General features: G+C 44.1%; 1 pseudogene across 1 annotated transcript; it reads right to left on the bottom strand.

The window, feature by feature from the left end:
• Positions 1–11,986: 11,986 nt before the first annotated feature.
• LOC148848028 (putative calcium-transporting ATPase 13, plasma membrane-type pseudogene) lies at positions 11,987–16,167 on the bottom strand (annotated as a pseudogene). The gene has a single exon (XR_016100371.1). The product of XR_016100371.1 is annotated as a putative calcium-transporting ATPase 13, plasma membrane-type pseudogene (transcript).
• Positions 16,168–17,278: the final 1,111 nt, after the last annotated feature.

The raw sequence follows: 17,278 nt of genomic DNA, 5'->3' as shown, positions 1-17,278 counted from the left end.
AGGACCAGGTCGTCGACGCGGAGGTTCCGCTTCTTGACCCTGCGTTATAATACCGAGCTACTCTCTACTGGTAAGCTGTGGTCCTGATGTACGCGAGGTCCCTTACTTCATAAAGTAGGTTGAGGTTGGTACGCAGCTCATCTTCGTTCGTCTGGTCACTGTATGCTTCCAGTCGCAGCGTAGGCACTTTGATCTTTGCGGGGATAACTACCTCGGTGTCGTAGGTGAGGTTGAAGGGGGTTTCTCCTGTAGCGGTCTTTTCCGTGGTTCGGTAAGCCTATAGAACACTGGGTAGCTCGTCTGCCCACAACCCTTTAGCTCGATCTAACTGTGCCTTCAATCCGCGGAGGATGGCTCTGTTTGTGACTTCGGTCTGACCGTTTGTTTAAGGGTGCACGACTGAAATAAAGTTCTACCAGATTCCCATGTCTTGGCACCAATTCTGGAATTTGATGTCCTCAAACTACTTGCCGTTGTCAGAAATCAGTACTCGAGGTAACCCGAAGCGGCACACAATGTTCTTCCAAAAGAAGCTTTGGACGTTCTGGGCTGTGATCGTTACAAGGGGTTCGGCTTCCACCCACTTGGTGAAGTAATCCACTGCTACTACTAAGAATTTCATCTGGCCTACTGCTGGCTGGAACGGTCCAAGTATGTCAATGCCCCACTGTGCGAAAGGCCACGGGCTGGTGAGATACTTGAGGTCGGCAGCAGGTTGGTGGTGAATATTGGCGTGCTTCTAGCATTTATCACATTTTCTAACGAGCTCAATGGCATCTGCCTTCATTGTTGGCCAATAATACCCCTGTCGAAGTGCCTTTTGGGCGAGGGCCCTGCCCCCTAAGTGTTCGCCGCACAGACCCTCATGAGTGTCATGGAGTACGAGCTCAGATTCGGTAGGTCGCAAGCAACGCAGGTAGGGGAGCATGTAGGATCTCCGGTATAGCCGTTCGTCTATCATGATGTATTTGGCTACTTGGCGCTGCACCCTTCTGGCTGCATTGCGATCTGCAGGGAGGGTCCCGTGTAGCAAGAAGCTCATGAGCGGGTCAATCCATCTCGGCTCTGCTTGAACGACGGGAGCGACCTCCTCTGCCCCCCCGAGAATGCTAGGCCGAGGCAGGTTCTCTGTGTACACGGTTCTCATGGTGATGTCGCTGGTACTGGCTAATCTGGACAGGGCGTCGGCCTCAATGTTCTCCAACCTAGGGATTTGCCTGATGAAGTGCGACTGGAAGTTGAGCAGGGCCTCTCTGACTTTGGCTAAGTAGGCAACCATGGTTGGCTCACGTGCTTCGTACTTGCCAGTGACTTGGTTGACCACGAGCTGGGAGTCGCTGCAGATAACGATGTGCTTGGCTTTTACTTCTCTGGCTAAAGCTAGTCCAACTATCAACGCCTCGTATTCTGCTTCATTGATAGATGCCGCGAACTCGAAGCGTAGCGCGTACTCCAATTTCGTGCCACTTAGGTCGTGTAGAAATGTTCCGGCTCTGCTGCCCTGTTGGTTCTAGGAGCCATCTACGTGAAGGATCCAGGGCTCCTCATCCCAGTTTGCGCTTGGCCTAACTAGGAGAGATGCCACACTGGGTGCTACCTCACGGGGCTTGGACTCAACCGACCTGAGAGCTTCGGGCTCACCCGAACTGGGGATCTCGTGCTCAACCAGCCTGGGAACTTCGGAGCCGAACGTGCACTCGGCGATGAAATCTGCTAAGGCTTGGGCTTTAATAGCAGTTCACGGCTTGTACTGGAGGTCGTACTCGCTGAGCTCGATGGCCCACTTCGTCAACCGACCAGAGACCTCGGGCTTAAGCAAGACTTGCCTCAGAGGTTTATCGGTGAGGACGAGAACAGTGTGAGCCTGGAAGTACGTGCGGAGCTTCCGAGCTGCAATTACCAATGGGTATGCTAGCTTTTCTATCTGCGGGTATCTCGTCTCTACTCCCTGCAATATTTTACTAACATAATAGATGGGTCGTTGGACTCGATCTACTTCCTTTATTAGTACCGAACTGACCACTTCGTCGCTCGCCGAGAGGTACAGTTCTAAAACATCGCCCTCCTCGGACCTGGTTAAGATCGGCACACTAGCGAGATATTTCTTGAGCTCGTCAAACGCAAGCTGATAGTCTTGGGTCCATTCGAACCCTTTGCTTTTAATTGCCTTGAAGAAAGGCAGGCAGCGGTCCGCCGACTTGGACATAAAGCGGCTCAGGGCAGCTATGCGGCCATTCAGCCTTTGGACCTCCTTTAGCTTCCGGGGTGGTCTCATATCTAAGATGGCCTTAATCTTATCTGGGTTGGCCTCAATGCCGCGCCGGTTAACGATGTACCCTAGGAATTTGCTCGAGGTGACACCGAAAAAACACTTGTTTGGATTCAGTTTCATGTTAAATCGTCTCAGAATTTGGAAGACAGAATGCAAGTCTTGTATTAATTCGTGTGAGAATTGGGTTTTGACGACCATGTCGTCTACATAACACTCTATTTTTTTCTACCAATTAACGGCTCAAATAACTTTTTTACAAGCCTTTGAAAGGTTGCCTCAGCGTTTTTCAACCCGAAGGGCATAACCTTGTAGCAATATAGACCGAATTCTGTGATGAAGGCAGTCTTTTCCTCATCGTCCGGGTCCATCCCGATTTGGTTGTAGCCAGAATAGGCATCTAAGAAGCTCAGCAACTCGTGCCCCGAGGTCGTGTCCACCAAGCGGTCGATTCTAGGGAGTGGGAAGCAGTCTTTTGGGCAGGCTTGGTTTAGGTCGGTGTAGTCGATGCACATGCGCCACTTGTCGTTGGCCTTTTTTACCAGAACGGGGTTGGCTACCTAGCTCGGGTAATGGACTTCTCTTATGAAGTCGGCTGCGAGGAGCTTCGCGACCTCCTCGTCGACTGCTTTCCATCGCTCCGGGGCTAGGTTGTGTTTCTTCTATCTAACGGGCCTAACTACAGGATCAATATTGAGTTTGTGAGTCATAAGGTTAGGGTCTATACCAGGCATCTCGGCCGCGGACCATGCAAAAATATCTAAATTTTGGAGTAAGAAACTTACTAGTTCGAATAGTAGAGGTTCCTGGACAAAAGCACCGATCTGAAGCGTTCAAGTTGGGTCTGCTGCTGAAGTCAGGACAACGACTGTTTCTTCTGTGGGTGCAACTCGTTCTTCGCCTTGCTCCGTAGGCCGCTCCAGTTCGAGGTCATTGTCTACCTTGGTCTTTCCCTTTAGGGCGGTGACATAGCACTTGCGGGACTCGAGCTGGTCGCCCCGCGCTACCCCCACACCGAAGTCTGTAGGGAAATTCATTGCCAAATGATAAGTGGAGACCACCGCCCGTAGGACATGGGTGATTGGCCAACCTATTATGGGATTGTATGGGGAGGGGGTCGCGACCACCAGGAAGTCGTCGTTGAGTCTGACTGCGCAGGGCCATATGCCGATTTCCACAGGTACTATCACTTTCCCAAGGGGCCTAACTTCTTCTCCACTAAAGCCCACCAAAGGAGTGTTCGCGGGCTTCAAGTCACTTCCCTGCAACTGAAGCTGGTCGAACACGGCTTTGAAGAGAATATTTGTCGAGCTGCCTGAGTCAACAAGTACGCGCCTGACCTCGAAGTCGTTGATCCTCAGCTTTATCACAAGCGCGTCATCGTGGGGGTAGTGGACCCTTCGCGCATCATCCTCCATGAAGAAAATTGGTTCTTCAGTCTTCGGCCGCTTCGGAGGATTCTGTTCTTCTCGGGCAGCTTTACGAACTGACGTCCAGGCCGCTGCTGAAGTACAACCTGCGACGACCGAACCTCTTACTATCACGTGGATGGTGCCCCGAACCGGCCTCTCTTCTGGAGGTTGCCTCTGTGACTGTTCAGCCGGCTTGCTGCTGGACTCGGGAGCATCCTTACCGTGCTCCCCTTTCCGACCTGCCTTATTATTATTATTATTATTATTATTATTATTATTATTTTGTACAAAGTTCCTTAAATATCCGCGACGGATGAGCTCCTCTATCTCATCGCGGAGGTTTTTACAATTCTCGGTACTATGATCGTGATCTCTGTGAAAACTACAATACAAATTCTTATTTCTCTCATTGGGATTCCCCCACAGACGAGGTGGCCACTTCACGTACGGGGCGTCATTGATTGCCATTAGGATCTCGGCCTGCTTTGCATTCAGTGGGGTGTAGTTAATTCGATTCGCCACAGGAGCTCGGTACGGTTGACTTGGCTTTGCCCCCCGAGCTAAATCCTTCTTCTTTCAGCTGTCCCTTTGGCTAGGGAGTTCCCCTTCTCTCTTTCTCTTTTCGGGCGCACCTTTGCCCTTCTGGCTGATCTCCTCCTCTGTGGCTATGAAATTGTCCGCGAGCTTTGAGGAAGGCGGTTATGGTTTTTGGCTGATCGATAACTATATGCCACTTGAACTCCTTATGGGTCACACCCTTCTTGGCCGCGGCAAGTCGCACCGTGGGGTCTAGGTGCGGTATCTGCATGCATGCATCATTGAACCACTTGATGTAGCTTCGGATTGACTTTCCTTCTCTTTGAACTATGCCGAGGAGGCTTTCTTCAATTCATGGACGCCGCTTGTTGGTGATGAAGTGGGACGTAAAGGCTTGCGCGAACTGTGCCCAGCTTCTTATTGACCCAGGGGCGAGGTTCCGGTACCACGTGCGGGCCACTCCTCTGAAGGTGGTGGAAAAGGCCACACACATGCAAGACTCACTGGCCCGTGCTAGGTGCATCTGCGACTGGAAAGCGTCAACGTGATTGTTCGGGTCGAATGACCCGTCATATTTGTCGAGAGGGGGGAGCTTGAAGTTCTTGGGCATTGGGACAACTAGGAGTTCGGGAGACAGAGGGGACGGACAGAGAGGAGAGGAGTAGCTTTTACTTCACCTGAGCTCGCTCCTTCCTTGGTCCTGAACTCGGACAAGTTGTGTGTGGTAGTTCAGCGAGTTCGGCTGCGGCGTCTTTGCCGCTTGGCGGGTTCCGCATTGGTGCTGCTCACCTCCGTACTGTCAAGAATGGTTTTTGCAAAAAGCACCTCAGACCGTTGGTGATGGCTGCGGACGGAGGGGTTTTTCTTAGAACCTGACGCCAGGACCTTGAACCGGTTCTCTGGAAGTGGGGGCTCAAACTCCGAATGCTGGGGCGGTGCAGGCCTGGCAAGTTGGGACCCTCCTGACCTGGTTGCTCGCGGCGAGGCTGGGGTAGATGGTCTCTCCTTCCTACAGCGGGAGGAGGCTTGGCTCTTAGGAGGTTCGGGGAAGCCTCTTCCCAGCGAGAGGGGCGTCCACCTTGACGACGGGGCCTAGCTTGTTGTGAGGCTAGGTGCCGAGGGAGCTGTTGAGTTTGAGGCAGCTGGGGGAACTGCTGCTGATAGTATTGCTGGGAGACGTGATGCAGCACTTGCTGCTGGTAGAGCTGGTGCTGTTGAAGTTGCTACACTTGGGCTTGCATGGTTCGCATGCACTGCATCAAATCGTCGAGTTGGTTCTGGTTGGTCGCCAGTAGGACAACGGTTGGTTCAGCAAAGGTTGTCTCAACAGAGGGAGGAAAGGGAACACTCACAGGCGCCACTGTTCGTGGCACATTTAGGCTAGGGACTCCGTCCGCCGAAAGGGCGATGGTGAACTGTCCAATGCAGACCACGGGGACCTGGGGTTGTTCCCTAGTGATGTCCATCTCCATGCTGCGTCTGGCGTTGCTTGAAGAAACCATGGGTGCTAGGTTTTCGGAAAGAATGAACTACGAAAGCTTAGAGGGAGGCTTTTAGAAGCGTTTCTCACAGATGACGCCAATTGATGCAACGCAATCTGGGCACTCTTAGCTGGCGAAGAGTTGGCTCCTAGCTGGCAGCGGACGACACTTGAGAAGAAAATGATGAAGAATTCCCAGGGGATTGCCCGATGGGAATACTCCGACGATCAAGTTATAATGCTTGAGAGAGCAGTGAACAAAGCAAAGAGAGCTAAGAGCGTAGGTCGTGCTAGATCAATAACAATCTCGAGTTAATTCAAGATACCTTTTCCCTTCCTTTGGGGGCTCTTAAATACGGGCGTCCCTTGCTGAGGTGGGTGTAACCGCCACTGAACATCTGTCGCAGCCGTTACTGGCCAGGGTTGCGCAGGTGATCATTGCAGAGTACTACCTCACTAGGTGAGTGACACGTCTCGCGAGGGCAGGCACGCCTCCATCCATTGAGAGAGACATGGGTGCAGTCTGCCGGATTGATAGGGACTGCGCCGTCTGTCAGGGGATGCGGGGCAGTCTGCCGGGTATGGTCTAGTCAGATGGAAGCTTCTTGAGGGCACCGGGCCTCTCATTAGCGAGCTAATCCCCCAGGCTCGCGAGATGAAGTGATCTGGGAGTATTCCTTTTCGGTAGCTCGGGGGAGCTCGAGCCCGCATGGTAGTGAGCTCTCCTGTCGGCGAGCTAGGGCACAACGAGTTGTTCCGCGAGCTCACTACTTAGTCGCAGTCGAGGTGTGTGCCGGATTGCTGCTCATGCTGAGTCATATCCATGTGTCATCCTTTCAAGGGGTCGGGTCAAATCACCCTCCATCAAAATTGAAAAAAATTACAATGAAATTGGAAAAAAATACCATAACAAAATTGAAGAAAAAACAATGAAATTGAAGAAATACAAATAACTTACAAGTTACAAATAAATTTAAAAATCTTAAAAACACAAACACGTTCTATCTCCCCGGTCACCTCTGTTATATGTAACTGGAATACGCAACAGCTGAAACAGGGGAAGTGAACGAGGCATCGGTCTCAGTGTCATGACTTCTGTGAATACAGGCGTTGCCATGCGGCAGGTGGTCCAGTTGGCTCAGAGGTTGTTGTGCGCATGAGTCTGAGAGCGGAACTAGACGAGTGTTTCCATATAGGTCTTAGTACAGGGAAGGAAAGACTAGAGTCACTAGACTAGTGTTTCCATATCGGTCTGAGTACAGGAAGGAGAGAGAGAGGGGTCAAAGAGAAATTATTGAATGACTGGTGCTGTGTATGAATGAAAGAACTAAGAAGTGTAGCAAGGGGGAAACAAGGAGAAATTATTGATTGATGATGGGATCGGATGAACCATCATTTGTAGATGTATATATAACTATTAGCTAAGAAAACTTCTTTTTGACCGTGTCAAGTTAGCGCTAGCGCGTTTCGTATTACTTCTCCACGTGTATAACGTGTGGAACGTGTGGAAGATTAGGCGAACGTGTACGGATGAGATCGGCTTCAGTTAGGGTAATCCCGTGCTCATACTTAGACGGGATCTGTTCCTCACCCTTAGGCGCCTCACATGCATATTCATTGAAAACATCTTCCGTGAATAATAATTTAAAAAATAGGGGAGATGTATGAAGTTTTGAAATGCATGAATATGAAAAATGATGTTTTTTCCAATAAATTGGATACAACTAAAAATAAGTAGAATTACCGGTTTTTCCAATAAATTGGATACAACTAAAAATAAAAAGTTACTACTTATTTTTGGTGTTTTACCGTTCAGTTTAAGGTGGAGCTACTAGTAGACTAGGGGTGGACTGATTCCTGCCCATAGATTGATGCCAAATTTATGGGCAGGATGTAGTTTATAGGGGGAGGGGGGGTTATTAGCAGACTAAAAGGGATCTGCAAATTAGATTTCTATGGGAGATTGTAGTCCAAAAAATCCCTTTATTTTTTCTCTTATATTTTGCACGATTTTAAATAATGGTAAAAAAGAACCATGTAATGGATCTATTAGACCTATTTGGTTTATTTGGAGATTGACCGGTGAGCATTAAAACTTTGTCACAGGTTAGCTGTCAGAGGTTGTTGTGCGCATGAGTCTGAGAGCGGAACTAGACGAGTGTTTCCATATCGGTCTTAGTACAGGGAAGGAAAGCTAGACGAGTGTTTCCATATCGGTCTGAGTACAGGAAGGAGAGAGAGGTCAAAGAGGAGGATGGAAGGTTAATTGCCACTGGTTTTTGTAGGGAAGATGGTTCGCTCAAAAGGGTATTTTAGATATAATTTAAAATTAAATCAAACATGTGAAGTGACGTGCAAACGACCTATGATGAAGATTTAATGGAAAGGGAATTGTGCATAATTATCAGAAACAGTAGGGTACTTTAAAACAATACTGAAACAATAAGGGTATAGTTAATCAATTTCCTAAACCTTAGGAATAATTTAAGAAACTTATCCTTGAATATTTTATGATTTTTAAATATTAGAAATATTTTAAATAATATTTGAAGTGACCACCTTTTAGGAATTAGGTTGCTGCTACCCATGTGAATTTTACTATTTCTTTGAAAGTGGAGTTTAACCACTATCACTTTAATGTACTAAATTTCCTATGTGAAATTAATTTTTTTTTTTCTGTTTAACTTTACCGTGTAGTCCTTCTCCGTAAGATGTTCACAATCCATGATTTGAAAATAAAAGGGATTCCTCTTGGTAAGAACTGCGTCGCTTAGTTTCCAATGGTATAAGAATCAAAGTTTTAAGAAGTACACTTACTTTGAAATCGAGAAAATGCGAGATGATGATAGAGATATCGGGAGAATGACGGTTCGGCCCAGGGTCAAAATTTTTAGGCCTAAAGTACATTTGGGGTAGGTGTCAGCTTGGAATTGAAGCCAATTTACAGGCGGGCAATGGTGTGTATATAGTGGGGGTATTTGACATTTTGAATGTTTAAAGTTTTGCAGTGGGATCCAGAAATCTGCAATGGGCCTGTCCGTATTTCTCCGGAAGATATTTGAAAGTGTGAGTGAGATTTGTATGGTCACCATCTCCGACCGATTGGGATGGAATTAGTTTATTCGGCATCTCAAATCTTTATTAAGGCTCCGTTTGTTTGTGATACAAATGCCGAACCTGGATATTTATGTACTCCGATTCGCGTTTGTGAGCATTTGTTTGATATATAAAAAAGTAATGATTATCGGACCAAAAATGTATTTTCTGACACTTTTGTATTCTAAGAAGAGAGTATTACTGTACCTATGTTTTGGATACAATTTTGTGTTCTTTCCATAATTAACTTTTTTAACTAAATTAAAGTATTGGAGCATAAGATAGAGCATTTAATAATGAATCCACACTTAGTATCCGTTTCAAACAAATAAGATAAGTACAAAAATGATTTAAAATGTAAATCTTATTTGCATTCATAAACCGAAAAAAGTCAAATATGCAATATACAAATTTGCGTTTGCATTAACCAAATGCAGCCTTAAAGGACCAAAGCACCGAGGTTTTGAAGTAATTGAGAGAACGGCCTTGATCGGAGCCTGGAGGTTTACTGCGTCAAATAGGCTACAGTACAGGCTAGTCTCTCTCAACTCTCATTCCTTTTCCACCTCGAACACTGAAAATTGATTGTCATCCTCTCGTCGATGTTACCGAATACTGAGTGTCGCTTTCTATTCCGATTTCAATTGGCAGGGTCGTAAGGGAATCGCTGGAGAAGAACCGTGACTTACGACGTCAGTGTGGAAGGGGCAGGAGGAGACCCGATAGAACGAGTTCACATCTCTGCCCCACAACTCCCCACAGCACATTCCCGTCATGTATTGGGAACATCTCCCGATGCTGACATCATCGAATCAGGTATTATCATAGGGAGAGATATTCTTAATACATGGCGGGGATGCATTGTGGGGCGGAGATGTGAACTCCGAACAGAATACATTGATTGCTTGTTCTGTAGTGGTGCAAATGGATCAGATCATGATCCTATCTAATCTTAATCCAATCTTATATTCTCGGATTTGGATCACTTCTCTATTAAATTTGATATATTATTTATTTATTTATATAAATATATATATGTTATTTATTTATTTATAAATATATTATTTATATGATATTTTTATAAATTTGTTATATTATTTATTTTTTTTTATAAAAAATATTTGAAAAGATATTTGTATTTTTTGTTTTTATTTATTTAAATTGTTATATTTTATTTTTTAATAATTTATTTATCTTTTTATAAATTAAATTGGATCGGATCATATCCGAAGATCCAAATGCCTCATCAGATTTGAATTCAAATTCATGTTTATGAGATCGGATTGGATCAACAATTAATAGTCTTGCATGGGATTCGGATATACCCAAATTCGAATTTGATCCGATCCATTAGTATGCCTTCTGTTCTGGTTTTGAGTTTTATGTTTTAAGACCCGTCAATGCATGGGCTTTGTTAAATTTGTATTAATTTTCATTATTTTTTTAACAAAAAAAAATATTACTTTTTTTGTTAAATCTCTCTCACTCTCTTGATATATAGTGAAGTTTGAAGAAGTAAGTTAACCACCCACTCTTTTTTTATAGTGGATAGACTTTTTATGTGGTTTTTTTTTTTTTTTTTTTTTAGATTAGTAGCCACGTTTGAATCACATTCTATTTAAGAGTGGAGATAACAACTTTTGAAATCATATTTTCTCAAAAATTGGAGTGTCACGTGTTGAAGGAGGACTGTTGCCTGACCACATTCCTTTAATATATTATACTAGTAAAGGAGGCCCATGCTGAACACGCGCAAATGGGAAGGCAAAGAAACAATTTTGAATAGTTTTTTATTGAATAATTGAGAGATTAAAAATGAAGGAAAAACTTAATATAAGTAATTTAAAAACTAATTAAATTTTTAGCTTCTATTAGTTTATGATTCGAAAAAAAATACTGGTAATGTATCTCTTCAATATTATAAAACTAAAAAACAGTTTCAAAATCTGATGCTTAAATCCTTAGAAATTGATAACATAATAATTGTACTTAACACAAAAAATCATTAAAATGTCTTTAGCACAATATTTCTTCCCCACCCAAATTAGAGAAAAAAAAAAAAAAAAGGTTAAGTGATCATGTCCTAATTCAAGCACTTCTTTGAATAAAGGGAAGAAAAAAGAATTTCATTACAATAAACGAACATCGTAAGTTTTTGAAATATAACATGCAACAATCATCCTCACTTAATTTTCCTTCATGAATTAATTAAAGCCATAAGGCAAACTTTTCCGCCATACCAACAGGTTTTAACAGGCTCCTTCATTTCATGTACTGCCTTGTGACAATAATTTCACATTTCTGAAGTATCCCTAATAATAAATATAATAGAAATGAAATAGAGGAAAATCCTGACAAAAACAGACCACACCAACTAGAAAAGTCAAGACATTAAGGATAGTCACCCAAAATAGAGTAGACAAGAAGACATCAAGATGGGGTGTTCAATGGCCAAACCAATGACTCCAAACTTCCTAGATGTATAATAAAACGTTCAAAGGTATAAACCATATAATAATCAATCCAAATTCCAACATCAGCTTCAGCCATTAGGGAGCTCACGACCTATAACTTATTTGCTAAAAGACAAAGTCACAAGTCATACAATTCAGCCTTAAATTTGACATGAATCCAATAAATCAGCTTTTTTCTTTTTTTAATTAGGCCTTCACTTGAACTCCTGAAGGTTTAAGATGCATCATTCATTGAAAAAGTTGTTTTGTATCTAATCCTACAAGTAATCGGTAATTAGATGTGGATTCGAGCCGAATCAAGCTGAATAACATGAGGCTCGAGCTCGAGTTTGATTCGAACTAGAACATTAAACTCGAACTCGGTTCGTTGCCACTCATAAGCAAAGCTTTTAATATATGTATCACGAAACATTGTAACCTGTCTACAGCCAATACCATGCTATTCTTTGAATCATAGAAAGTAACACCTAAGTCCACATTCTTGTATATACAGTGGAAATGGCCTCAAGTCAACTACTTACCACTTTGACTCCTTGGGTCTAGCTGATTAACAACACCAACACTAAAATACTAGATCAGAAACCAAAAATAATAAGACAAAGGGAAGAGAAGAATATGTAAAATCCACCCAATGAGTTCTGGTGTTTTCAAGTTGAAAAGCATCTAAAACTTAGAAAGATGAAACTTTGACATAATGGCCAAATGATTAAAGATAAAATGAAACAAATATTAAAGGTATGAATTACTAGATTGCAATAAGAAAATGTTAGAAATCCGAGCTTATACTCAATTCTTTGTAGGCGCCCACAAAAACTCTTACCCTAGATCATTAAAAAAGAAAAAGCACAAAATATAGACAACTATATTCTATATATAGTTATTTTCTTTTGAGATGTCTCCGAGAATGATTTACAAGTGGAACAGAGTGAATCCAATCGACTCTACCGAGATTTCCGTTGACAATTTCAGCAGAAGCTGGTAAGCACTTAACAATCCAACCAATGGGCCACGATAAGATTGCAATTCCAATACATGCACTCCATTGCCCCCAATTCAACCTCTCTGTGTTGGCAAATTTATTTACAGTCTCCACCATCACCACTTGAAGAACAAGAGTGATCCCAACAACCACCAAAAACCACTCATTCTTCTCTATCCCCTTAAATATGTTCCTATTCTCCAAATTCCTTGCATTGAAGAGATTAAAGATTTGACAGAGAACGAAAGTATTGAACACCAGGGTCTCCTTGATCTTCTCGCTCACCCCAAATATATATCTTCCCTTCAAGTGCAGAGTCAATAAGATGGTCACCTGAAACAGAACCTGGGCGATAAGATTTCTCTTCATGATGTTGGAGATAAGCGGTTTGGTTCGACCAAATGGTGACTTCTTCATGAGATCGTTGGTGGGTTGATCTGTGGCTAGAGCCAATGCCCCAAATATATCCATAATCAGATTCACCCATAGCAGCTGGACTGCTGTTAAGGGAACTTCACCGCAAGAGATCGCTGTGACAAAGTTGATCGCCAGTGCCACAACATTCACAGTGAGCTGGAACTGAAGGAACTTCTGAATGTTGTTGAAAATACACCTGCCCCACCTCAGACCTTCCTTTATAGAAGCGAAATCACCGTTCAAGATGATGATATTTGAGCTCTCTTTTTCCATTTGAATGCCTTCAATCCCCATGGTTAGTCCAATGTCAGCTTCTGCTAATGCTGGCGCATCATTTTTGTCATCTCCTGTGACTGCAACTACATGACCTTTTTGCTTCAAGCATCGCACCATCAGAAGTTTGTCAGATGGGGAGGACCTTGCCATTACCCTTATTCTATCAACCTTATCCATCATTTCTTCTGGTGAGTACTTTCGAAATTCCACCCCTTCCACCACTGTTTCATCATTCAACTTCTCATCAGGTTCAAGTATTCCACAGTCTCTGGCTATAACTTTTGCAGTGAAAACATCTTCCCTAGTGATCAATTTGACACCCACTCCAGCATCTCTACAAGCCTTTACTGCCTTTGTCACTTCATGTGGACAGTTGTACTTCAGACCCACCAGGCCTAACAGGGTCGGGCCCTCAGCTTGTAGCTTGTGACCAACCATTTCATCTTGGTCTTCTAGATCTGGGATTTGTTTGTGGATGAAAGCAACGCGCTGGAGTCCATTACTTGCCATAGCTTCAATTATTTGCTCCAACTCCATCCTTTTGCCTTCATCCATGGGTTGAATGGTGCCATTTTTCTCATAATAACTTGATAAGCTTTTGATTATTTCCTTGGCATCCTCATTCCAGTGAATGTCGAATGTTTTCTTATCATAGATCTTCTGCCTAATTAGGTATTCTTCACTCATACCCAATTTGAACATAGCCCAGGAGAGAATGGCTTTGTTAGCTGGGCTACCATACAAATACTGGCATGTTCTTGAAGTAGCTCTGACTCTGAGAACTTCTGCAACAACATTGAGCCCAATTCCTTGCCTCAGCAATTCGATTACATTGGGTGCTACTTTATCAAAATGCAAAGAGGAGTCATCCATTGCTTCTCCACCAAGCCAAAACTCTGCTACTGTCATTGTATTCGAAGTCAATGTGCCGATTGCATTTGTGCAGATGGTGGTGACTGAACCCATATCCTCAATGGCTGAAAGTTTCTGAACCATGATCTTTTTCCTGTGATCCTTATTTCCCCTCATCCTGTCCATGGAGTGAGCAAGAGTATTCTTGATAAGCAAGGGTAAGCCTTCTGGAATTGCCACCACCACGATTGCAACTGTTGCATTTACAGATACAAATCCCCTAATGCTTGACAATTCATTAATCAGATTGTTGGTCTTAGAGTTGCATCCATCATCTTCTGTGTTCCTCGCCAAGTCAAGCATCAGAATCCCCACAAGAGAAAGGAAGGGGATCGCCAGAAAGAACTTGGATAAAGAGGAAGTCAACTTATTCACCCGTTCTTGTAGTGGGGTCTGATGGCTATGTTCATTCCTGTACTGGCTCACTGAGACTGAGTTCATCATCATCTGGCCACAGCCTGTGTTGGTGCCAACAGAGATGACGAGCATGCGACCAGATCCTTCCACGACTGTGGTACCGGATAGCAGGAACGGGTTCTTGCTGCAATTTACTTGCACATGGTCATGACTCTTCCCAGTTATGCTAGACTCGTTCACCTGTAACGAACAGCCATCCAGAAACAAGCCATCTGCCAGAATTTGATCACCGAACTTCAGACTGACCACATCTCCGACTACCATGTCGACGAAAGGAACGCTTCTCCGGCATCCGTCTCTCACGACCTCAACCCTGATGTTGCTGAGGGTCGACGACCTCTCTAGTTGTCTTGAGAGCCTGAAGTTGCTCGCCATAGACAAGGCGACAACTAGAAAGACAGCAAATAGAACACTCCCACCATCGTACCATCCCTCCTTCAGCCCGTGTGCTTTGATTCCAAACCCAAGAGAAAGACAAGCTGAGGCCAAGCTGATGGCGTTACTACTGTCCGTGAAAGTTTCCAAGAAGAAATGAAATAAGCCCTTTGGGCTTGGGGGTGGTTGCTTATTCGAACCAAACACGACGCGGCGGCTCTCAACATCGGCAGCACAGCCATGGATCCCACTCACTGCATCACTAGCAAGAGCGAGGACAACTCCTTCAACTCCTCCATAGTGTTGTTTTAAAAGGTCTAAGTCCTTCTGTTTAACAATTTCGATCAGGGTTGGCTGGTCAACGTCGGAGAAGCGTAACCCATCACAACCGTGATCGTCAATATTGATGGAAACTTGGGATGGTAAGCTTGAGATCCCCTCAAGGAGATGGCGAGATTGAGATTCCGGCGAAGAGCTTGAGCTTGAGCTTGAGGTTCCAGTGCTGAGGAAAATTTCTGAAGATGAGCGAGAGGTCCCAATAAGGGGCTGCTCCTGCTCATACCTACTGTCATGGTTGGTTTCGGCAGGCAAGGAGATGTAAGACTCTGTTGTAGAGACCCCAGAGAGAAGTTGGTCCTGTCTATCGGCATGGTAGCTGGGTTCACTATGGTCCTCGTCGTTGTTGGGTTTGGGATAAAGAGAGATTTCAGACGATGAGAGTGGAATTCCGGATAGGAGAGGTGCCTCCTCATGCTCATAAGGCTCCTCCTCCTCCTCCTCCTCATCTTCATCGTTGGGTTCAGCACAAAGTGGGGCGAAAGAGAATGAGGATTCTAGCCTAAGCTCATCTCTTAGTTGCCTAGTAATCTCTCGCTTACTCTTTCCACTACGATGCCGATCCATCCACGACTGTTCCTTGCCATCACGGGGCCAAACTATCTTTCCGTCACGCCGCCGGAGAGGTCGCTGCTTGCTGTTGCGTCGCCGATCTACTGACAGAGGCTTCTCCTTGCCTTTCCGCGTGCGAACTCTTGATTCCTCCATCTCCACGATCCAATAACTGTAACTTGGGAACTAAACGTTGAAATTTACAACAGACGATGTGCTATCATTTATCCTTCATTTGTTTCGATCTTTTCTCATTCATTTTCAGCGATATTATCTTGGTTGCCTGGCCCACCCATATCACCCATCTGATCTGATAAGTCATTCTCGGACTAGCCAAGTGTTAGCAGAAGATCCCGTCCCCAATGAACTGGTCACTAGTGTGTCCAGCAAATTCGTTTTGGTGTATGACTTTCAAAGCTGTCCATCAAATTTGTTTGGAAGAATGACCAATCAACCCAGATCAGAATTTTATAGTCCAAAGTATAGGGGAATGCATGTTCACGGGCAGGATGTGGTTTATAGGGGAGAGGACTAATAGTAGGGGGGCTACAATTTATAATTCGGCATCGTGTATCTGTACTTCTCCGAATTTGTTTTGGTGTATAACTTTCAAAGCTGATTACACCTGTTTGACTTTCAAATGCGTCTGCAGTCTTCAAGAATCAAGAGCCACAGCAAGAGGGGTCCCACATATTTAACATAAGATTAATTAATAAGACAGTGCCCACACTTTCCATATATTTGCATCTCTTTTTCAAGTTGTTATGGAATTTGTGGTTAGTGGTTACTTCACTTGCATCGCAATTTTGCAATCAACGGTTTTCGACTCGGTTAAAAGTTGAAATTTATACAGATCTACTACGGACGCGGTATCTTATTATGGTGCTCTTAAAACCGTCCCAATCCGGAGTTCGGATCTCCTACCCACACCTACTTATATATGTGATCAGGGCCACACATGCGGTATCTTATTATGCATGTAGAGATATTCCCAATGCATGGAGGTGGGTAGGGATACATCTTGTAGGTAGGAGGTTCAGAGTCCTCAATTGGAGCCAGAGATCCCATCAATTGAACCACCATATTCCATTTGGTCCGTTGTAATTTACATTGAACAAGGGATTTAAAAGAAATGTTTCCAGTCTTCTCAATGTGGGGAACAAATAACTCATACAAGAGCTTTACCAAGATGGTCAATTAATTCCTACTTGGGCTCAAAGGTTCAAATATAAAATTTTGATGAAAAAGAAGCTAAAAATAAAATGAAGCATAAGGTTTGAAGTATCAATTCACCTCTTCAAACATATCAGGGTGTATCAATATTTTAATTCTTTGTTCGATTGTATTTCTATCAAAGCGCATGGCTGAAATTGAGAGTCCGCGTTCTGCGCACCTATGGGTGCATTGGACAAGTGCATCCACCAATGATAGACGAACACCTCATCTCATCAATCTTAATTGTGAATTAATGGAGACTTTCCCCGCTATCAGTGATTCAGCTGGTTGAATCAGCGACAAGTAAACATGATTTGGCTTTCCCACTCATGTTAGAATTTGACTCAAACCCCCTTTGTCTTCCGAACCTAGCCACGTTACCAAATTATCGACAACCAACACCAACCGACGCCGGCAGCAAAAGATCAACGGTAATCAACGGTAAATTGTTGCTCTTCCTCCTTCCCTGCAAACTCAGTGAAGAAGAGTAACTTATGATGCAATATATGAAGATTTTTTGCTTTCACGAAA

Source organism: Nelumbo lutea, chromosome 6, assembly GCF_056320005.1.
Source record: "Nelumbo lutea isolate HS-2025 chromosome 6, American lotus-T2T, whole genome shotgun sequence".
NCBI lineage: Eukaryota > Viridiplantae > Streptophyta > Magnoliopsida > Proteales > Nelumbonaceae > Nelumbo > Nelumbo lutea.
This window is presented reverse-complemented; position numbering and strand designations above follow the sequence as displayed.